The sequence below is a fragment of the Oryx dammah genome, unplaced genomic scaffold, assembly GCF_014754425.2.
Source record: "Oryx dammah isolate SB20612 unplaced genomic scaffold, SCBI_Odam_1.1 HiC_scaffold_17, whole genome shotgun sequence".
Classification (NCBI taxonomy): Eukaryota; Metazoa; Chordata; class Mammalia; order Artiodactyla; family Bovidae; genus Oryx; species Oryx dammah.
Genome location: NW_024070201.1, coordinates 10,926,528 through 10,952,266, shown reverse-complemented (window position 1 = coordinate 10,952,266; position 25,739 = coordinate 10,926,528).

Here is a 25,739-nt window from a genome sequence, read left to right as displayed (position 1 = left end):
TATAAAGAGGGTCTGAAGATCTAATGCAAAACATGGTGACTGTAGTTGATGATCCTGTAATACATACTTGAAATCTGCTAGGAGAGTAGACTCAAATGTTCTCATTAAAAAATCCTCTTTATAGCCATCTTATGTTGTTTTTATATGATTTCTTAGGTTAAATATAACTCAGTTTTAGGAGGTGTAGCTGATGATACTTTTGTTGCCATTTTTGAATAATATTTGGGGGCTTCCTAGGTGACTCAGTGGGTAAAGAATCTGCGTGCAATACAGGAGACACAGGCAGACACGAGTTCAATCCTGGGGTTGGGAAGACCCCCTGGAGGAGGAAATGGCAACCCACTCCAGTATTCTTGCCTGGAGAATCCCATGGACAGAGGAGCCTGGTGGGCTACTGCTCATAGAGTCACTCAGAGTTGAACAAGCCTGAAGTGACTTAGCATGGCACGCATACCCTATTCACCCTTTCTTCTCTTCATTGTCCTTTAATCCTTAAGCCCTACCACAATCATATGATACTATAAACCTCACATGGTCAACTATCTGTAACTTCCAGTGCTTTGAAGTTTTCATCTACATTTGATCTTGCCTGTGCTTTGCATCAGCCCCTAATGGCCATGATCATGCATTGGATCTTGTCATTACTTATAATGGTTTCAACTAGAAAATCACTACTTCAAAGGATAATTTTTTTTCGGCAAAAGATTCTTCTTACAGTAATATTGTTAATTCGTTTGTTCATTTAATAACTTGGTTAGACCTTGAATCAGTGGGCCATTCTTGCTGTGCAGTGCTGTATTTTGTACTCAGTCACATCTGACTCTTTGTGACCCCATGGACTGTAGTCTGCCAGGCTCCTCTGTTCTTGGGAATTTTCCATGTAAAAATGCTGAAGTGGGTAGCCATGCCTCCTCCAGGGAATCCTCCCAACCCAGGGATCAAACCTGGGTCTCCCATGTTGCAGGCAGATTCTTTATACTCCGAGCCACCAGGGAAGTCTGGGCCATTCTTAGTTATTTCCAAATAATTAACGATATCTTTTTTCACTTTCATTTTTACTCAGATTAGCTTCCATAGATTTTGATTTTAGTAACATTATTACCAATGTTTTTAAAGTATTTTTCTTCTCACTTTTCGTAGTACAACTGCCCAAATATCCAAGCCAGTATTATTTAACTATTTTATTTTTTTTTCTTTTCACTGAAAATCAGTAGATTCCATTTTAAATTGAAAATCTTAAAAATAATATTTTTCAGTCTTATCATATTCAATTACTTCCTTCAAATGTTTCATCTCATTTCATCTCTCATGTTTAATTCTCTATTCATCTCCTCTTCAAAGTCACGTTTCTTGAAGAGCCTATTTACATTCATTCTCTCTCTCTCTCTCTCTCTCTTTTTTTTTTTTTTCTTCCAGCCCAACTCAATCTCAATGCATTTTGTGCTTGTTTGGATGATATTCATCATTTCCACAAGTCTTAATACAAGGTAATCAATGATTTCCATATGTTAAATCAAACTAACTTTTTTCAAGCTGTAAGTTACTCAGTAAGTAAGAACTCAGTTCTTTTCTGTGTTGAAATATTCTTATTTGGCTTCCATGATAAATTCTCTTTGTCCTCAACCTTTTACCTACTTTATCTTTATCTCATTTGCTTGTCTTTTACATAACATTAAAAGCTGACATTACTTAAGTTCAAAGACAATACTAACTTTCATTGTACTTTATCTCTGGAGTAAATTGTATATATTCCTGCAGGATATGTTATAAAAATGTGCAAATGGTACATAGATTTACACATCCAATCTCCTTAACAGTTTGCCACCTGCCTGTCTGACATTCCAGATTTTTCAGAAGTATGTCAATCCCAATGTATGTGAAGTTAATTAATTATGTCAAAACCAATACAATAAAGTAATTAACCTCTGATTAAAATAAATAAATTTATATTAAAAAATAAACACATGACAAAGAAAAAAAAATTCCTCTGGTTTAGAATATTTCTTGTGTTCCTTATTCCAAATACCAACATTCCATCAACTTGCACAAGCTCAAAATTTACATAGCATCTTTAAATAATCACGGATCATTAATTTTCTCCAAAAGTATCATGGGTCCAGTAAACATTTTTCAAATTTTTTGCTATCCATTCAATCCAAACTATAAACCACCATTCTTTTTTTTTTTTTTTAAACCAACAATATGGTGATTAAAAAAAAAAAAATATGTATATATATATATATATATATATATATATATATAAAATCAATATCTTTACTTTTAAACTAATAAACAAGAAATAATACTGTATAATTTTATATTCCTCACAATGTTGCTGAGAAATCTGTATGCAGGTCAAGAAGCAATAGTTAGAACCAGACATGGAACAACAGACTGGTTCAAAATCAGGAAAGGAGTGCATCAAGTCTGTATATTGTCACCCTGCTTATTTAACTTACATGCAGAGTACATCATGAGATATTCTGGGCTGGATGAAGCACAAGCTGGAATCAAGATTGCAGGGAGAAATATTTATAACCGCAGATATGCAGATGACACTATCCTTATGGCAGAAAGTGAAGAAGAACTAAAGAGCCCTTTAATGAAAGTGGAAGAGGAGAATGAAAAAGTTGGCTTAAAACTCAGCATTCAGAAAACTAAAATCATGGAATCTGGTCCCATTGCTGTTGCTGCTGCTGCTGCTAAGTCGCTTCAGTCGTGTCCGACTCTGCGACTCCATAGATGGCAGCCCACCAGGCTGCGCCATCCCTGGGATTCTCCAGGCAAGAACACTGGAGTGGGTTGCCATTTCCTTCTCCAATGCATGAAAGTGAAAAGTAAAAGTGAAGTCACTGAGTCGTGTCCAACTCTCAGCGACCCCATGGACTGCAGCCCACCAGGCTCCTCCGTCCATGGGATTTTCCAGGCAAGAGTACTGGAGTGGGGTGCCATTGCCTTCTCCGTCTGGTCCCATTACTTCATGATAAATAGATGGGGAAACAATGAAATCAATGAGAGACTATTTGAGGGGGTTCCAAAATCACTGCAGATGGTGACTGCAGCCGTGAAATTAAAAGATGCTTGCTCCTTGGAAGAAAAGTTATGACCTACCTAGACAACATATTAAAAAACAGAGGCATTGCTTTGCCAACAAAAGTCCATCTAGTCAAGGCTATACATCTCTGTATGTGAGAGATGGACTATAAAGAAAGCTGAGCACTGAAGAATTGCTGCTTTTAAACTGTGATGTTGGAGAAGACTCTTGAGAGTCCCTTGGTCTGCAAGGAGATCCAACCAGTCCATCCTAAAGGAAATCAGTCTTGAATATTCATTGGAAAGACTGACGCTGAAGCTGAAACTACAATACTTTGGGCTCCTGATGTAAAGAATTGACACATCTGAAAAGAGGCTGATGCTGGGAAAGATTGAAAGTGGGAGGAGAAGGGGACAACAGAGGATGAGATGTTTGGATGGCATCACCAACTCGATGGGCATGAATTTGAGCAGGCTCTGGGAGTCGGTGATGAACAGGGAAGCCTGGCATGCTGCAGTACATGGGGTCACAAAGAGTCGGACAAGACTGAGCAATTGAACTGAAGGGAATGTTGCTGTCACTCATCCACTCAGTAGATAATTTTTGAGTAAATACTATATAAAATAGCAATAATATTCTCTGTCCATATTGGGACATTTTGTCAATGGAAAGGAGGTCCCAACCAGATAAGATAAAAACAGGTACTATCCATGGACATAACCATATTTTAGTGAGTATATTGTAGTGAGTATATTATAGTAAGCAAGATGGTCAAAAACTTTTCCTTCTCCTAGAATTTGTTCTAGTAGAGGAGATAAGAAATAAGATTGTAAACAAATATGGATCACGTTAATCACAGCCTTATATTTTGCCTCTCTTCACCTCACAATAGTCAACCATCTTGAATTTTAAAAAAATCTTATCAATAATATTATGCTTTCTACCACTTCTGGATCTCCCAAATTTCCACAAACTTTGTCAGGAAATTTTAAAAAGATTTCTATATTGTCTGTTTAATTTTTAGTTTTAGCTTCAATATTACTTACTTGAGAAAGGATTATCAGTTTTATCAGGGATATTTTAGATGCTTTCTATTCTTCATTTCTCCATTTTGTTCCCAGTCAAGCTTATCTATCTGCCGTTAAGGATTGAAACAATGATGGCCAATATTCAAATTGCATTTTCTTTTTATTTTCTCTTTCCTTCCTTCCTTCATACATTGGATTTCTTTATATATATATAAACTGTGCAGATGATATATGAAATACAGATTCAAAAAACAAAACCCTCAGTGTCCCCTTATTTCTTTATGTAAGAGCAATTGAAAATTGATAATCCATATGCCTCATGAGAAATTAAGCTAGAAGGACTTTAAATTTCAAAGGAACATTGAATCAGAAGCTTTCAGTTTTTTTATGAGTAGTCAATGAGAGAAGTGACAAAAACATTTCTATGGAATAATATAAATTTCTGTTATTCCTCAGGAATATAATTTAGATCTTTTTTTGATTTGTTGTATATTTTGTTTTCTCTTTAGATATCCTGCCATAAGCGCATTTATTGCATAGTGTTTCAGAGTGTTATTTCTCTGTAATTTGTGTATATTTTATGAGTGAAGACATTTTGCTATCTCCAGTGACTAGAATAATATCTAATTTATAAAAGTAAAAACTTAAAAAAAAAAAACACATTTTTGATGAGTGTATAAGTCACAAAAATTTTAATATAAAAGTAAACAGATGACAAAATGCAAAATGATAAATGGAATAATATTTATAACATTTATGACATTCTGTTTTGTAACGTTAATAAGTGGATAAAAGATCAAACAACACTCAACACAAAGAGAGAAAATGTTATAAACACATTATTTTTAACCTGAAATCAATTACATGTGAATAAATATGAAGGTAATAGGAAACAGGCAGTATTTGTCAAAAACTATGTGAAAGCCAATGAACTATGCCCATTATATGCATTTATATAATTCATATCAAAACCATGATATGCAGTAGTTTTATAATTATTACAATGTCATGGTGAGAAATTTGAAACTTGAAACAATTTTTGTGAATCATCCTGCTTCAATAAATGGTAACTATGAAAGAATAATGTATTTCATTTTAGACTGTGTACAAAACTTAAATGATTTTGTTAGTATCCTAGGGATGCCATAACAAAACACTAGACTAGTGACTTAAACAACAGAAATGTAGTTTTTCACAAGTCAAGGGAGGATAGAATTCAAAGATCAATGTGTTGGCAAGTTTGGTTTCTTTTGAGGACTCTCTCCTTGACTTGTAGATGGCTACCATATCACCGTGTCCTAACATGGACTTCCCTCTGTCTTTGCCCTAATCTCATCTCTTTATAAGGATCCTAATAATATTGGAAGTGAAGTGAAGCCGCTCAGTCATGTCCGACTCTTTTCTACCCCATAGACTGTAGCCCACTAGGCTCCTCCATCCATGGAATTTTCCAGGCAAGAGTCATGGAGTGTATTGCCATTTCTTTCTACAGGGGATCTTCCTGACTCAGATATCAAAGCCAGGTCTTTCACATTGCAGGCAGACGCTTTACCATCTTAGCCATCAGAGAAGCCCAATAATTAGGCTCCAACATAATGGCCCTGTTTTAACTTAATTACTGCTTGAAAGGCTGTATCCCCACAAATAATCACGTTCTAGGGTCCTTGGGATTAGGCCTTCTGCCGGAAGCCAGTGTGAGGAATCCCGCCCGTGACAAGGTCATGAGGAAGGAAGCTGACATACGCAAGGGGTGCTCAGACTTCAGGGGACCCTCTGGAAACTCCTAAGCATGTACCCCAACAAAAAATCTGCTGGCTTTTGTGCTGTTTTTCCACTTTTCTGATATCTTCTGGATAATAGTCAACTCAGGGCTTTGGTCTTCTGCATTTGAAAGGGATGTTTCAATTAAACCCCCTCTGACAGCTCTCTAGCTTGTCTAACAGGTTCCCCTGGACCTCTTACAGCTTGTGAATTGCTTGCAGCCCCCAACCTCGAGAGGCACAAAGCTTAAAAGCATCTTAAAGATACAGAACATTTTCTAAAGAGTTGAAAATTATATTGGTGACGGGATTTCACTGTTGACTCAATGATTGCCACCAGGGCTCCATATTCTTTATCTTTTAGGCACCTGGGAATATGTTAATCAATGTAAACGGGATATGGAAAATGATATAGAGTAGTTGTGATGTTAGCAACACTAGACTTTTGAGTTAATTGCTTTTTCTTTATTATAAATCACTGTACTTCTTTCACTTGATATAAACTGTTGTATCCTTGCTATGTAAGAATGTAACTTTATTTAGTGCTTTCTGAGAGTGGCACCAGACTTTGGAAAGATCAACACAAATAAGTCTTCTGGTCGACAAACTCTTATCAAAAAAAAAGGCTGTAAAATGTTAATTGGCCCTTTTGCTGGAAGATGATGTAAATTACCTAAGACTTGAGTAACACAATTAGGTATGCAGAGAGAAAAGCCTGGTTTCAATAAGAGTCTGGACTGCAAACGCTGCATATCTTTGTTACCCATTGATCTCCATGTTTTATTATAAGTATAAAAGGCCTTCTGAACAATAAAGGACTGGACCAGTTTCTCGGACTAGTCTCTCGGCCTGGTTTCTTGGGAATCTGGCTCCCCCCGTGTCTCTCTCTCTTTCCTCTTTTCCCTTTCTCTCCCTCTGTCTCTTGACTTAATTTCAAGCTGAATTTCCATCTGGGGCACGGAGGCTCGCCAAGTCTACTTACTTGCCCTGGCTGTTAAGACCCGCGCAAAAGGGAGCCTAAGGCGAGGCACCCTTAGATATTCAAGCGAGCGCCGGTGGCCCAACGTAGATGGTGCAAATTCCTTGTCTGGAATTTTATTGGTCTTCTGCGTAATCCAAGCTATTCAGCCCTGTTCCTCCACTTAATCTTCCTACTACACTGTTGTTTCTTAATCTAATCTTATATCAATCAATAAATAAGTCTTTCCTCGCCGACTCCGTCCACCCTTCGAATTCCCTGGATCCACCGGGGCTGGATCCCAGCAGCCTTCAATATATGAACTTGGAGGGAACACAATTCAGACCATAACATTGATTGAACAAAATATCCACTGTCTCGTTCAAAAGGACTATGTGATTCAAAAACTAAATGAACACCTGTGTGCCATATACTCTTTTAAACATAATGAGATGTGAAGATAAATGACAATGTTGTTCAGTCATGTCATGTCTGACAATTTGCAACCCCATGAACTGCAGCACGCCAGGCTTCCCTATCCTTCACTATCTCCCTGAGTTAGCTCAAACTCACACCCATTGAGTCAGACATGCCATCCACTTATCGCATCTTCTGTGGCCCCTTTGTCCTCTTGCCTTTAACTTTTCCAGCATTGAGTTCTTTTCCAATGAGTCAGCTCTTTGCATCAGATGGCCAAATTATTGTAGCTTCAGAATCAGTTAATTTCAATAAATATTCAGGATGGACTTCCTTTAGGATTGGCTGGTTGGATCTCCTTGCAGTCCAAGGGACTCTCAAAAGTCTTCTCTAGAACCACAGTTCAAAAGCATCAGTTCTTCAGTGCTCAGCCTTATTTATGATCCAACTCTCACATTTGTACATGACTACTGGAAAAACCACAGATTTAATTAGATGGACCTTTGTCATCAAAGTGATGTCTCTGCTTTTTAATATGCTGTCTAAATTTGTCATAGTTTTTCTTCCAATGAGCAAGTGTCTTTTAATTTCATGGCTGCAGTCACCATCCACAGTGACTTTGGAACCCAAGAAAATGAAATTGTTTACTGTTTCCACTTTTCCCCATCTATTTGCCATGAATTGATAGGACTGGGTGCTATGATTTTAGTTTTTTGAATGTTGAGTTTTAAGCCAGTTTTGTTCACTCTCCACTTTCACATTGATCAAAAAGCTCTTTATTTCTTCTTTACTGTCATAGCTCTTAATTATTTTAATAAAAGTGAAAGGGTTCTTTTTAAAGTAAATGAAGCAATAAAGTAAAATTCAGGGAAATTTTTCTCCACCAATCAGTTAAAGAATGGAAGAGGGATACAGGGAGCCATATTAGTATTGTTGATTTATAAATTGATTCTTATTAATTAAATATAAATGAAAAAATATTAATAAAAAGAGTGCCAGTGTTAGGGAGAAGGATGGTATTCTGTTAGAGAGGGCATTGAATGACACATGAGTGGGAAACATTCAGATAACTGTTATCTGTTGTTCAGATAACCACTTGTCACTCTTTAATCAGGAAATATTCAGGAAATATATGTGTCTTCTCTGGTTTTATTTGCCAAATAATCGCTAATATCTTCTTTTTTTTTTTCTTTTTTTTTAAATATCCTCTTAAATATACAAAATTACAGACTGAAAAACTCTCTACCAATATCATGGATTATTTGGATTTACTGAACATCTTGTTATTTCAATATTTTGAAAGCCTCAATGAAATTATTCTCTAATATGAAGAAGTATATATATATACTGATTTTCCTTACATTTCAAAGTTCACCTCCTTCATGGAATGAAAATCAATTGAATCAAAATTTAATTAAGATTATAATTCTGTTATTGGCAATCATATTTCAGTAAAAGTTAACTGGTGAAATTTTACAGTAGTGGATGGTGACTGTAGTCATGTAATTAAAAGACACTTGCTCTATGGCAAGCCTAGACAAGGTATAAATAAAGAGACATCACTTTGCTGACAAAGGTCCATATAGTCAATGTTATGTTTTTTTCCAATAGTCATATATAGATGTGTGTTGGATCATAAATAGGCTGTGCACCAAGAAGTTGATGCTTTCAAACTGTGATAGAGAAAACTCTTCAGAGTCCTTTGGACTGCCAGGAGATCAAATTAGACAATCTTAAAGGAAATCGACCTTGAGTATTCCTTTAAAGAACTGTAGCTGGAGCTCCAATACTTTAGCCACCTGATGCAAAGAGCTAACTCATTGGAAAAGACCCTGATGATGGGAAAGATAGAAGGCAGGAGGAGAAGAGGATGACAGAGGATGAAATGGTTAGATAGCATCATTGACTCAATGCACATGAATTTGATCAACCTCTGGGAGATCACTGAGGACAGCTGAGCCTGATGTGCTGTAGTCCATGGGGGTAGCAAAGAGTGGGACATGACTTAGTGACTGAACAACAAAAAACAATACTATGAATCTGAATTTGTGATTGCATATTGTGTGACTTATTTTATTTTACACCTATTCAGGACCACAAATTATTACCTTGGTTCCAGAATCACAAGGACTTAAATGAACACTTTTCTATTCCCTTTAACTTGTGCTGCCCTTATGTTTCTCACCCTAAGTGTATGTGTGTGTGTGTGTGTGTGCCTGTGAATGTGTGGAATGTATGATTACCCTGTTGTACTAGTTTGTAGTGGAAGAAACCCAGCCATTATTTTCAGAACCCTCACCACTTTATTGGAAGAGCCAACTTCTTAATTCGGACATGGATCCTCTCTAAAATAATTTTTCTCCTAGATCTCAAGATATCTGAGGATTTTCTGAACACTAATATTAAAAAGAGAAAAATGATCAGCACATTGTTTCAGATAATGTCACATTTGCCATTTACTGTTCTATGATTCAAAAATGCAGGATTCATATAACTATTTACAAATGGAGAAAGTATATTGTTAAAATGCATTGGTTTAATTTTGAAAATTAGAATTTGAAGTGATTGGCATTTGTTAGTTCAGTTCAGTTTCTCAGTCGTGTCCAACTCTTTTTGCAACCCCATGGACTGTAGCACACCCGGCCTCCCTGTCCATCATCAACTCTCAGAGTTTATTCAAACTCATGTCCATTGAGACAGTGATGCCATCCAACCATCTCATCCTCTGCCATCCCCTTCTCCTCCTGACTTCCATCTTTCCCAGCAGCAGGGGCTTTTCCAATGACTCAGTTCTTCACATCAGGTGGCCAAAGTATTGGAGTTTCAGCTTCAGCCTCAGTCCTTTCAATTAACATTCAGGACTGATTTCCTTTTGGATGGACTGATTGGATTTCCTTGCAGCCCAAGGGACTCTCAAGAGTTTTCTCCAAAACCACAGTTTTTTGGTACTCAGCTTTCTTTATAGTCCAACTCTCACATTCATACATGACTACTGGAAAAAACATAATTTTGACTAGACGGACCTTTGTTGGCAAAGTAATGTCTCTGCTTTTTAATATGCTGTCTAGGTTGGTCGTAACTTTTCTTCCAAGAGGCAAGCATCTTTCAATTTTTTATATGATTTGCACCTTTCAAGTTCTTTTAAAATTTTGTTGGTTGGTCCTCTTATTTTTATAACAACATTTATAGTACTTTGCTGTTTCAAATTTTTTTTTTTTAGGAAATGTTAATTATATACTTTGATACATTTACTCAGCTCCTAATTTTGGACTTATTGACTAGGCCATCATCTTCTTTACTCTCAAGTTTCTAACTAAAAGGTGAAAATGTGTATACAATAAAGGCTGCATACAAAAAAATAAGATAATATTAGCCCTGAAGGAACAAGATAAAAGGTAGAAAGCTGTAACTCTAGAAATGAGTATTTAACTAAATGATTCCTTGCAGTCACACTGTTGGAGGAGATCATAATCAAGAGGATGTGACTGCTAGCAGATCTGAGGACTAGACCTGAACAGTAGAAATCTTCTCACTACTCTCTTGGTCTTCCCTGGCTCGGTATAAAAGAATGTGCCTGAAATGCAGGAGACACGAGACATGGTTTCGATCTCTGTGTCAGAAATTTCCTGGGAGGAAGTCATTCCAACCCGCTCCAGTATTCTTGCTGAGAAAAATCCTATGGGCAGAGGAACATGGTAGGTTACAGTCTATGGTGTCCCAAAGAGTCAGACACAACTGAAGCCACTGATCATGCACATATCCCTCCTTTGTGCTTAGAAGATAATGTTCCCTCAAGTGTGTACACAATTTAGAGACATTTTCCAGGATGCAGCCTTGAGGGAGCAATGTGTTATTCATATCATCTGGATGGTATACATGACTGAACCCAGTTAGCTCCTCCATATGGGCTTTTCAGATTTAGCATGAAGGTTTGGAAATCTACTATTCTTACTGCTATAAAATCTACATAAGACAAGCCTCATAAGTAAATCTCATTCCTTATTAACTTGCCACCTACCAGTCTAGAGTAGTCTTCCTTCTTTCAGTCTTCTATTCCCTCTTTGTATAGGTGCTGGTTTCAATTTATACCAAGGAAGGTCCCAAGGTTTCAAATCAACAGCTGTAGAGGTTGCCAAGATGCCAAAGAAATGGGCTTTGGAAAAGAGGCATCTCTGTGGAAAATCTCACATTAGCTACTACCTTGAATGTGGGGAGAGGTGACCAATACATTAGATGTTTGAGGACTGCTGCACAAGTTGAGAGACAGTCCCAAAACACAGGTTGGTTTAATGTTTTTATTTAAGGAACTGCTCATACTGTACCATTGCAAAGAAGGGAAATCAATGACTGCTGAAGTGAGCTGGCCTCTACTGTGGGCAATTCAGCTGGCCACCAATGCTCAACTAGAGGCTGAACCTTAACTTAGAAATTTGGAAGATAAGCTGAAGTTAGAGAAAGACTCATTCATTACTCTGCTAGTTTAAAGGTTGGCAAACAAGGTTTGAGGAGAGAAGAGTAATTCAAAGAGCTTAGTGTGCCATTTTGTAAAGTTTGGAAGGATTAAGATCTGAGTGTTGTAATGAAGTCTGATTAGGATTCCAAAAGGAAGAATCTCCGGGAAACAGAGGAGAGAGAATGGGAGGATGTTGTGGTAATTGACAGTAAACAGATGGAGTGGTCTACATTGTTTGATCCTTAATATAAAAGAAAATCCTATGTAGTAGTTGCCTTAGACATCTGACAATAGAGAAATATACTCGTAAACTCTTGGAAAAACCTACCTCTGACCTTAAAGTTGTAAATCTTGCCATACCTTTGAAATGCAAATACTCTCCATTGTGACTGAAAGGAAGAAAAAAGAGGAGAGAGAGGTTTTTATTAATAAAAATACAGACTGCCATGAAACTTCCTTGACCAAATTGTAGTCCACAGGTTCTATAACATTACACATCAAAGGCTAATTTTTGGAATAAAAGCTAAATTTATCTGTTTTTGCATATCTATGTATGTCATTAGATGTATGTTATGCACATGCAATGTCTATTTTCAGAAAATATTGTAAAAATTAATTTGGAAAAGAATTCTATTTAATTCACTTAAAGAGAAGTAATCCTTTGAAACCGATAATACACATACATAAAACTAAAACTAGCTATTTTTCTTTGCAATAATTGTTTTACTCTTTGCTTTGGCAGAAGTGTTCTTGCAAAAGTGCTTTGTCTTCAAGATTCATGGAAAAGACTCTGACAAGTACACATTTATAATAAATAAGATCAATTTGTGTTCACATTAGCAGGGCAATAATGACTTTTGAAGGGTTTCCCTAAATCCCAACAATATGTCATGGGATATCGACCTGATACTTACATCTGTTCTTTTTTGCACATCAACAACATCAGCCCATTACATTGATTCTATAACATTATCATGTGAAGACTTGCCTCTTCTGCAGGACATTCTGAAAGTTTGGCTGGGATATCTGCAAGGAAGAAGATGGGCAGTAGAATTTCATAGGAAATTCAAGGTCCAGACACTCTTTTAAAATTCTGTGGAGTCCTTTGTTTGGATAAGAACTCAATTGTCCCAGAATCTGTGATTGCTAACATGTAAGCCTATCATGTAAGTGTCTGCCTGGAATGCGGGAGACCTGGGTTCGATCCCTGGGTCGGGAAGATCCCCTGAAGAAGGAAATGGCAATACATTCCAGTACTCTTGCCTGAAGAATCCCATGGAGTGAGGAGCCTGGTAGGCTACAGTCCATGGGGTTGTAAAGAGTCAAATACGACTGAGCGGCTTCACTTCACTTCACTTCAAGCCTATCAAACCCATAACAATGTAAAAAAGATGCAAGTTAGGGATATGGAGGTTTTTCAGGACCTAAAGGGCACGTGTGAGACTTGGGATCAGAGCATCAATCCACCTTTGAGAAGGCAAAGGTACACTCGAGTCAGATCAAAGCTCTGGGCATCTCCTAAACAGGACTACCATTGGAGTAAGTTGTGTCTGTGACTACAGATTGTTTGTGTTGGGCACTGTGCCAGACATCTTAATGAGTTTATAGGATTTCAGTCTTAGGTCTGGAAGGGGGCAGAAACTTAATATATCCCCAAAGAGCAATAGCTCTCAGCAGTGCATAGCATTCTTTCAGGTAGAACCTCTCACAAAGGAACAGCATATCATGGTAAGAACTTTCCTTCCTATCAAGGGGTGAGATGAGAATATGTTCCATCAACCCATCTCTGCCATTGTTTAAATCTCAGCTTTGACTAAGTGGCAGCCTATTTGCAGCAGAGGAGCATCTTGTGTTTCAGCTCACTGTCTATAGACATGTAGGTGATACTAGGCCCTGATAGAGTATGTAGATTTAATGACCCAACCCCTGTTCCTGTTGTAGCGCCTTTGGCCTTTAGGGAGGGAGTGGGGCCACTTCCCACTAATGGTTGACATAGAGATGCCTAAAAACAGAGAAACTTTATCCCTCAGTGGACAGAATTCAGAGCAGTTTGGCTGGTGATTACAATGAACCTTGGCCATTAACCCTTTGAACTGACATTTGGTCTAACTCGAAAGGGATTAACCTTATGGTTTAGACAGTGGGAAAGTGAGGGGTGGATGATCGTGAATAAAGCCTTGTAGGGTCAGGTTGAGGAGAAGGAAACGACAACCAACTCCAGTATTCTTGCCTAGAGAATCCCGTGGACAGAGGACCCTGGTGGGCTGCTGTCCATAGGGTCACATAGAGTCGGACGCGACAGAAGCAACTTAGCATGCATGCATGCACTGGAGAAGGAAATGGCAATCCACTTCATTATTCTTACCTGGAGAATCCCAGGAACAGAGGAGCCTGGTGGACTGCCATCTATGGGGTCATATAGAGGTGGACACAACTGAAGTGACTTAGAAGAAGCAGCATCAGCAGGGTCAGGGTGTGTGGAGAGACATTTAGGCCCACCAGCAAGAGCCTGAGGCAGACCTGTTTTCCACATCCTGATTTATAAAGCACAGATGCCCCTTGCATACCCAAGGATACAAGAAAACACTCTGAGTGATCCAATCTCCAGCCCAGGGGATTTAATAAATCACTGGTCCAAATCATGAGACTCTTGAAAAAAACTGTTACCTATTTGGGAAACTTTGTCTTAATCGGCACTTTCTCTTGCATGTGCCTATATCCTTCTGTGGCATATGCCTCCAGTGCAGCTAAACATTGGCCAAACAAGTCACCTCCATGCTAGTGAAACTCCTCGCTGAACATTCAGGGCATGCTGCAGAAGAGGAGGCCTGTAAGATTGTAAAAGCCATTCAGTAAGGGTGCAATTTTGGGAGAGATCATGGGGAACATGTGACTGATGACTGACCTGTGAGCTGGAACCAGGCAACTGGACACACTTTACCCTCTGCCCTGCCCTAGGAATTTGCATTCCACCCACTGTCCCCAGGCTGGAGCTCTTTAATAATCAAATCTTGAGAGGGTAATGTGTTGCTGAAACATGTATACAGCTGGGCTATATACTTGACAGTAACCTCAAGGGCTCTATGCTATGCTGTGTTCAGTCATGTTTGACCCTTTTGCAACTTATGAACTGTAGCCCACAAGGTTCCTCTGTCCATGGCATTTTCCAGGCAAGAGTACTGGATTGGGTTGCCATTTTTCTTCTCCAGGGGATCATCTCGATCTAGGGGTTGAACCCAAGCCTCTTGTGTCTCCTGGAAAGCTCCAAGAGCTCCACATATACTTAAAGATTTTGGTGAGCAGTTGTGGAGAACTGTTTGTCTTGCAGTCTCCCACACAGACCTCTTTATGTAAGTTCCTTTGCTCATTAAACTTGCAAACTAAAATTCTGGAGTGATTTGCTTCTTTTTTGATCTCTCCATGGTCTCCACCACAAGGGTTGGTTTCAGATTACACCTGGGAAGTTTCTGAAGTAGCTGACCAACACACTTCAAACTCAAAATAGTTAAGGACACTGAAAACATCGTGACAAGTCCTCATAGTTCATTTTAGTTTATGCTTAGTTTTAACAGAGAATAAGTAAAAGAACAAGTATTTCACATTCTCTAATTGTTCATAGATATATTTGTGAATGTTCCCTTTTCCTCCTAATAACCCAGAATTCTATGAATCTTCTAATTTTCCTGGAGTAGAAAAATATACTCGTAGGGTTATTTTCTTCTATCCCAGTCATATGGTCAAAGTCAATAACATTTAAGATAAGACAAGAAAGCACTTTGTGTGAGACTTAAAATTCATTCAATCTCATTCCTCATCTTTCCTTTATCTTATACTGATCAATATCCACTAAAATTATAAAGCATGAAACTGGGCCCTAAATATATAGTTTACATTGAAGTGTCAAAACATTTGTACACATACTAAGATTGTTATTTATCCTTTACTTCTTTTGAAATCTCTTGTTCCAAATTAAAGTTATATTATCTGTGGGAAAGAATTATAATATTTTGTAAGAAAGAAAAGCAACTCCACTCTTACTAATTATAGTAATTTATAGATGTTCCCTTAACATGTTTTGTAAAATATTAACACTGTGTTTCAACAATCACTTACACTTATATTGCTAAGCGGTACATGTATATGACCATGCTTCTCAAAACTAGCATCTATCTGTATGCTAAAAATCTCGTTTATAGCCTAAATTCACCAAACTACACAAGGAAGGGGGGTCTTGCTCAATTTAAGCTCTAAGCCATCTACTTAATTGATGCATGCAGTCCATGCTGCAGTCCATGGGGCCACAAAGAGTTGGACATGACTAAGTGACTGAACTGAACTGAACCGAACATCTATTTAATAATTAATGAATGGGCAATTTAATTACAAGTTTCTACTAACCACAAAAATACTTGTGGAACTGGGTATGTCTTCACAATAAGAATTAAAATGAGAACTAAGGAGGCCACAGATTGATAGTGAGAAAAAATAATATTTGATAGAAAATGAAATAAAGTGTCAGACTCCATTTGACTGACTATTCAAAGTATGATTGAGTGGGTTGACTAGTTCTGAGGTATATAGTCCTGAGTGGGAGGTAATGAGTCAGACTAAATCATTTTAGCTATCTTTATCAGGATCTGGCAGGTGTTCTGAATCTGCCCTTTAATTTCCTTTCTTGAATATATTTATGCCAAGATAACGTTGAATTACAATGTTTTTCACAGCTAATCAGTAAAAACGTCTTCAAAAGATTTGACTTGGGAAATATGAAATGATTAGGTGGTATTTTCTAGAAGGAAAATCCAAACAAATGAAAAGTTATGACTAATGGCTTCAACAATGACTTTTTTTAAAAAACTACTTTTGGATTTCTGTTTATTTTAAATTTGAAATTCCATAACTATCAAGTTAGATACTAACAAAGGTGCATTCAAAGTTCTGATAGCATTGTCAGAAAAAGATTTGGACATATGCCATCCCCTTTCCTCCATAGTTTCCACAAACAATTTTAAAAGTTAATATTTCCTGATGCTTTTGAAATTATATCATAGGAAAAACAAAAAACAAAACTTTGTAGGCACAAGAACCATCTATAGAAGAATGCTAGCTGTCATCCTGATTGCAACATAGACTATCCCTGAAGATGTTTGTATTGCTTCATCTGCAAACTTTCCTTTCTATGAATGTTACCAACCTCCAGCCTGTGAGAGGCAGCTGGTCTGTGGGACTTTTGGCAAAAACCTTTTGCTAGCCATACTGTACCAAGAATACAAATGGTTGCAATACCATAAGGACTGAAGCAAGAGTTACATTCTAGAAACACTTGGCAGAAAAGCAAATACAGATATTAAAATAAAACAAAACCAGGGGTTATACTATCATCTTTAAAATATAAGAATAGTGGAAAAGTCCATTAATATGGAGTACACATTATAGGAAAATGTATGAGAAACCAGATGTCAATCCTCATTTGTCATTTTTCAGTCTCTGACTCTGAACAAGCCACTTAATCTCTTTGCAAAATACATTTTAAAAACATCTACCATATGAATTTTCATTGGGTCTTTTTGAAAGAAAATGCCTTTGTATATTGTAGAGTTGAGACAAATCTACTAGCTCCTACTTAAGGTTATAGTCAAACAATTTAAGGCTTGCCGTGTCGGTCCCTATTTCCCACCTTGAGATGCTCTAAAATATAATATAGTCTAAATTACCAAGGACTTTCTAACAGAAGATGAATGCTAGAAGGTCTTTCCCGGTTCAAAACCCTTTAATTCTGTAATTAAGTAGATCATAAATTCCTTTATTTAATATTGAGACCATTTACTGTCTATTATAGAAATGCACTTAGTGTATAGATTCCACTATTTGCCATTTGCTTACTACACTCAAAGCATATTGAGATTTTAGTCTTTGAATATGAATTGCTACCTTCCTGTGTTTTCTTCACATCCCCTACCTTCAGCTAAAATTCCCTTCACAAATACCTCTTCAATTAATAACTAAAATCCTACATATTATTCTCTCAACTTTTTCACAAACCATGACATTGTCCTCTAATTATAACTAATCTTTTTTCTCAATGAAATATTTTATATATTTATTAATTCTCTTTAGAGTAGATAAAATTAGATGTATATAGGCTTAAACCAAATGCTACATATTTAGTAATTGAAAGTTATATGCCAGGGACTTGTAAAAAAATAATAAAGATGTGATGATTGTTTAGAAAGATGGCAGTTTAAATAGGTAAATGAAATGCTATGGTTCATAGATTATTAGATAGCTCATATCAATAGAGAGATGGGTACTCACAATTTATTTTTTAAATAATTCAATGTTTCCCAAAGGGCTGCCTTAGAAACACTTCATCAGAATCGTAAATAACACTTGATGAAATTGAACTCTGGGTCCCAATCTCATAGCTATTAGATTAGGATTTCAGAGATAGGGCTTCCCTGGTGTCTCAGAGGTTAAAGCATCTGCCTCCAATGCAGAAGACCCGGGTTCGATCCCTTGGTTGGGAAGATCCCCTGGAGAAGGAAATGGTAAACCACTCCAGTATTATTGCCTGGAGAATCCCATGGATGGAGAAGACTGGTAGGTTACAGTCCACAGGGTCGCAGAGAGTCGGACACGACTGAGAGACTTCACCTTCACCTTCCTTCAGAGATTAGGGACTGGGACCTCTTTATTTCCCCTTCTTTGGTCAATAAATACTAGAGAATGACTGTTATACTACAGACATAATCTTTTTTTGCAAAGCAACATAACAAGTAATCACTGAGAAAATCACATGCTCTGATGACAGATTTGAGTTTGATCTATCTATGACATGCTGGTGTTATGAATTAATGGCTGTTTTATTCACATTTTGTTTCCCTAACTGAATTAATTATTATTCCTTTTAGGAAAAGTAAAACAGTTTGTTCAGGAGTTGGAAATCAAGATAAAAAATTAAGAATGTGCTAAGCTCACCTACTTCAAAAAATACATCAAAATGTGGAGCAACTCTATGAAAACAAACTGAAAGAGTAGCAGAAAAGCTTTTGTATAATCAAGACTGTAAAGAAAGATCTACACATAGAAAACACTAAAGATGCCAGTGGAAAATTACTAGAGCTAAACAATGAATATAGTAAAGTTGCAGGATATAAAATTAATATGTAGACATCCCTTGCATTTCTATATATTAACACTGAAAAATCAGAAAGAGAAATTAATGGAACAATCTCATTCACCATTACAATGGAAATAAGAAAATACTTAGGAATAAAGTTCCCTAAAGAAACAAAAGACTTCTATACAGAAAACTATAAAACACTGATGAAAGAAATCAAAGATGACACAGATGGAGAAATATACTGTGTTCATGGATTGGAAGAACCAATATAGGGAAAATGAGTATACTACCCAAAGCAATCTATATATTCAATGCAATCTCTATCAAATTACAATCGTATTTTTTCACAGAACTAGAACAAATAATTTCACAATTCGTATGGAACAACAAAAGACCCCAAATAGCTAAAGCAATTTTGAGAAAGAAGAATGGAACTGGAGGAATTAAATTTTCTGAATTCAGACTATACTACAAAGCTACAGTCATCAAGACACTATGGTACTGGCACAGACAGAATATAGATCAATAGAACAAAATAGAAAGCCTAGAGATAAATCCTGGAGAAGGAAATGGCAACCAACTCCAGTATTCTTTCCTGGAGAATCCCATGAACAGAAGGGCCTAGTGGGCTGCTGTCCACAGATTTGCAGAGTAGCACATGACTGAAGCAACTTAGCATGGATGTATGCATTGGAGAAGGAAATGGAAACCCAATCCAGTATTCTTTCCTGAAGAACTGCAGGGATGGAGAATCCTGGTGGATTGCCATCTATGGGGTTGCACAGAGTTGGACACAACCGAAGTGACATAGCAGAAGCAGCAGCAGAGATAAATCCATACACCTATGAACACCTTAGCTTTGACAAAGAAGACAAAACTATACACTGGAGAAAAGACAGTATCTTCAACATGCAGTGCTGGGAGAACTGGTTCAGTTCAGTCATTCAGTTCAGTCATGCAGTCGTGTCCGACTCTTTGCGATCTTATGAATGGCAGCATGCCAGGTCTCCCTGTACATCACCAACTCCAGGAGTTTACTCAAACTCATGTCCATCGAGTCGGTGATGCCATCCAGCCATGTCATCCTCTGGCATCCCCTTCTCCTCCTGCCCCCAATCCCTCCCAGCATCAGAGTCTTTTCCAATGAGTCAACTCTTCGCATGAGGTGGCCAAAGTACTGGAGCTTCAGCTTTAGCATCAGTACTTCCAACAAAAACCCAGAAATGATCTGTTTTAGAATGGACTGGTTGAATCTCCTTGCAGTCCAAGGGACTCTCAAGAGTCCTCTCCAACAACACAGTTCAAAAGCATCAATTCTTCAGTGCTCAGTTTTCTTCACAGTCCAACTCTTATATCCATATATGACCACTGTGAAAACCATAGACTTGACTAGATGGACCTTTGTTGGCAAAGTAACATCTCTGCTTTTGAATATGCTATCTAGGTTGGTGATAACTTTCTTTCCAAGGAGTAAGCATCTTTTAGTTTCATGGCTGCAATCACCATCTGCAGTGATTTTGAAGCTCAAAAAAAAAAAAAGAAAGTCTGTTAGCTATGTGTAAAATAAAGAAGCTAAAACACTTTCTAACACCAAACATAGAAATAAACTCGAAATGGATTAAAGACCTAAATGTAAGAACATAAACTGTAATACTCTTATTGGAAAACATAGGTTGAACACATTCTGACATAAATCACAGCAAGATCCTCTATGACTCACCACTCAGAGTAAAGTAAATAAAAACAAAAACTAAACAAAATGGGACCTAATTAAGGTTAAAAGGTTTTGCAGAAGGAAGGAAACTATAACAAGGTGAAAATACAGCCCTCAAAATGGGACAAAATAATAGCAAACAAAACAACTGACAAAAAATTAATCTCCAAAATACACAAGCAGCTCAGTTCAGTTCAGTTCAGTTCAGTCGCTCAGTCGTGTCCGACTCTTTGCGACCCCAAGAATTGCAGCACGCCAGGCCTCCCTGTCCATCACCATCTCCCGGAGATCACTCAGACTCGCATCCATCGAGTCCGTTATGCCATCCAGCCATTTCATCCTCTGGCATCCCCTTCTCCTCCTGCCCCCAATCCCTCCCAGAAGCAGAGTCTTTCCCAATGAGTCAACTCTTCACATTAGGTGGCCAAAGTACTGGAGCTTCAGCTTTAGCATCATTCCTTCCAAAGAAATCCCAGGGCTGATCTCCTTTAGAATGGACTGGTTGGATCTCCTTGCAGTCCAAGGGACTCTCAAGAGTCTTCTCCAACACCACAGTTCAAAAGCATCATTTCTTCGGCGCTCAGCCTTCTTCACAGTCCAACTCTCACATCCATACATGACCACAGGAAAAACCATAGCCTTGACTAGACAGACCTTAGTCGGCAAAGTAATGTCTCTGCTTTTCAATATGCTATCTAGGTTGGTCATAACTTTTCTTCCAAGGAGTAAGCGTCTTTGAATTTCATGGCTGCAGTCACCAACTGCAGTGATTTTGGAGCCCCCCAAAGTAAAAGTCTGACACTGTTTCCACTGTTTCCCCATCTATTTCCCATGAAGTGATGGGACCGGATGCCATGATCTTAGTTTTCTGAATGGTGAGCTTTAAGCCAACTTTTTCACTGTCCTCTTTTACTTTCATCAAGAGGCTCTTTAGTTCCTCTTCACTTTCTGCCATAAGGGTGGTGTCATCTGCATATCTGAGGATATTGATATTTCTCCCGGCAATCTTGATTCCAGCCTGTGTTTCTTCCAGTCCAGCTTTTCTCATGATGTAGTCTGCATAGAAGTTAAATAAGCAGGGTGACAATATACAGCCTTGATGTATTCCTTTTCCTATTTGGAACCGGTCTGTTGTTCCATGTCCAGTTCTAACTGTTGCTTCCTGGCATGCATTCAGATTTCTCAAGAGGCAGGTTAGGTGGTCTGGTATTCCCATCTCTTTCAGAATTTTCCACAGTTTATTGTAATCTACACAGTCAAAGGCTTTGGCGGCTTGATATTAGAAAAATTAACAACCCAATCAAAAAGTTGGCAAAAGATATAAACAGACAGTTCTCCAAAGAAGACATAGAGATGGCTAACAAACACATAAAAAGATGTTCAACGTCACTCATTACTAGAGAAATGCAATCAAAACCACAATGACTATCATCTCACACAGGTCAGAATGACCATTATCAAGAGTTTACAAACAATAAATGTGGGAGAAGGTGTGGGCTGTTGATGGGAAAGCAAATTGGTACAGCCACTATGGAAAACAGTGTGGAAATTCCTTAAAAAAAAAAACAGGGAATAGAACTGCCATATGATCCAGCAATCCCACTGCTGGGCATACACTCAGAGGAAATCAGAACTGAAAGAGACACATGTGCCCCAGTGTTTATTGCACTACTATTTACAATAACTAGGACATGGAAGCAACCTAGATGTCCATCAGCAGATGAATGGATAAGGAAGTTGTGGTATATATACACAATGGAACATTACTCAACTGTAAAAAGGAATGCATTTGTGTCAGTTCTAATGAGGTGGATGAACCTGGAGCCTATTTACCCAGAGTGAAGTATGTCAGAAAGAGAAAGACAAATACTGTATATTAATGCATATATATGGGATTTAGAAAAACAGTACTGATTATCTTACTTTCAGGGCCGTAAAGGGAACACAGATGTAGAGAACAGACTTTTGGACTCAGTGGGAGAAGGTGAGGGTGATATAGTTTGAGAGAATAGCATTGAAATATGTTAATTACTAGATGTAAAATAGATGGCCAGTGCAAGTTTGATGCATGAGGCAGGACACCCTAAGCTGGTACTCTGGGACAACCCAGGGGGATCAAGTGGGGAGGGATGTTGGAGAGGGGTTCAGAATTGGGAGGACACTTATACCTGTGGCCAATTCATGTTGATATATGGCAAAAACCACCACAATATTTTAAAGTAATTATCCTCCAATTAAATTAATTAATTTAAAGAAAAGAAAGATCTACACAGAATTGAGTATGAAGAGGAAGAAGCCACCAGGTAGGGGCCCATGCCTCCAGCAGGGGCCACAGAAGATGAAGAGAATATCATGAGCCTGGTGATACTTCCTGGAGAGTGTGAGTTTCCAGTCACATATTAGATACTGCAGCTCTGGGATCTAACACCAGGGAGATGAGTTCCTTTAGTTTATTTGAAAGAAATGAGACTTATTGGAAGACTGTAAGAAACAGTCTCTGCTCATAAAAAGTAAGCATACATCTTCACTCCCAGGAACAAAGCAGAGGAAGCAGACTAAAAACTGCCTGGGGCTTTGGCTGATTTCCTATGACTAAACCAATATACACAGAAACATGTGCCCCAGTGTTCATTGCAGCACTATTTACAATAGCTAGGACATGGAAGCAACCTAGATGTCCATTGGCAGATGAATGGATAAGGAAGTTGTGGTATATATACACAATGGAACATTACTCAACTGTAAAAAGGAATGCATAGTTATAAAAAGCCCAGGGAGTCCCAAAGAAGATGAACACAAAGCGCTCCAAATTAGTATTAATAGGTATATTTAAAAGACCAAAAGGTAAAATTAAAGAATTCTAAAGGCAACAAGAGAAAAACTATCATATACAACAGAACCCCAGTAAAAAATCAGCTGATTTTTTCTGCAGAAACTTTGCAGACAAAAAGGGAGTGGGATAATGTATTTAACAATCTAAAGGGAAAAAACCTAAAGCCTAGGATAATCTACCAATCAAGGTTGTCATTAAGAATTGAAAGAGAGATTTAAAAAACTTTTTAGACAAGCAAAAACTAAGATTTCTTTAATACTAAACTAACCATATGAAATGAGTTAAAGGGTCTAAGAGGAAAAGAAAATGCTATAAGGAGAACTTAAGAATTTATGGAGAGTCCCTAGTGGCCCAGATATTAAATCCCACTAATAAATACAAATGTGTAGGAAAAGCTGTGAGTCAACTACTGAAATAAATAAATATGAAGATTAAAATCCAATATTGTAAAATCAACTAGAGAAAAAATAAACCATTAAAATATAAACATGAAGATGTAAAATATAATACCGAAACCACAGAAAGTGGGAGAAGGGAGTATTTTTTAGAATATATTTCAACTTAAATGACCATCAGTTTAAAACAGGTAGAAATAGATACAGTCAACATACACAAACCCCATGATAACCACAAATAGAAAACTACCATAACAAGAGAAAGGAACACAATCACACTACTAAAGAAATCATTAAACCACAAAGGAAAAAACTAGAACATAAGGCAGAGAAGAACTACAAATACAACCAGAAAAAAAGTAACAAAATGGCACTAAATATATACTTATCAATAATTATTTGTGTGTGTGTTCTTTTTTAGTATTTTAATATAAATTTATTTATTTTAATTGGAGGCTAATTACTTTACAATATTGTATTGGTTTTGCCATACATTGACATGAATCTGCCACGATTGTACATGTGTTCCCCATCCTGAACTCCCCTCCCACGGCCCTCCCCATACCATCCTTCTGAGTCATCCCAGTGCACCAGCCCCGAGCATCTTGTATTATGCATCGAACCTGGACTGGCGATTCATTTCACATATGATATTACAGATGTTTCAATGCCATTCTCCCAAATCATCCCACCCTCACCCTCTCCCAGAGTCTAAAAGACTGTTCTATATATCTGTGTCTCTTTTGCTGTCTCACATACAGGATTATGGTTGACATAGTGTACCAATTGGATAGAAAAACAGTTCAGTTCAGTTGCTCAGTCATGTCCGACTTTTTGGACCAAATGGGCTGCAGCACGTCAGGCTTCCCTGTCCATCACCAACACCTGGTGCTTCCTCAGACTCATGCCTATCAAGTTGGTGATACCATCCAACCATTTTGTCCTCTGTCACACACTTCTTCTCCTGCCTTCAATCTTTCCCAGCATCAGGGTCTTTTCCAATGAGTCAGTTCTTTCCATCAGGTGGCCAAAGTATTGGAGCTGTAGCTTCAATATCAGTCCTTCCAATAAATATTCAGGAATGTTTTCCTTTAGGAGTGACTGGTTGGATCTCCTGGCAGTCCAAGGGATGCTCAAAAATCTTCCCCAACAGCACAATTCAAAAGCATCAGTTCTTCAGTGCTCAGCTTTCTTTATGGTCCAATGCTCATATCCATACATGACTACTGGAAGAAACATAGCTTTGACTAGACAGACATTTGTCAGCAAAGTAATGTTTTTGCTTTTTAATACACTGTGTAGGTTGATGACAGCTTTTCTTCCAAACAGCATGTATCTTTTAATTTCATGGCTGCAATTGCCATCTGCAGTGATTTTGGACCCCAAGAAAAAATAAAGTCTCTCACTCTTTCCATTGCTTCCTCATCTATTTGGCATGAAATGATGCGACCAGATGCCATGATCTTAATTTCTTGAATGTTGTGTTTAAGCCAGCTCTTTCACTATCCTCTTTTACTTTCATCAAGAGGCTATTTAGTTCCTCTACCACTTTCTTCAATAAGGATGGTGCTGTCTGTGTATCTGTGGTTATTGATATTTCTCCTGGCAATCTTGAGTCCAGTGTGTGCTTCTTCCAGCCCAGCATTTCACATGATGCATTCTGCATATAAGTTAAATAAGCAGAGTGACAATATACAGCTTTGTTGTACTCCTTTTCCAATTTGGAACCAGTCCATTCTTCCATGTCCAGTTCTAATTGTTGCTTCTTGATCTGGATACAGATTTCTCAGTTGGCAGTTAAGGTGGTCTGATATTCCCATCTCTTTAAGAATTTTCCAGTTTGTTGTGATCCACACAGTCAAAGTCTTTGGTGTCATCAGTAAATATAACCAGAAAACAAATAACAAAATGGCATTAAACATATATACTTATCAATAATTCTTTAACTTTAACAGGAGTAAGTGTTCCAATTAAAGGACACAGGGTACTGATTGGATAGAAAAACAAGACCCATCTATTTGGTG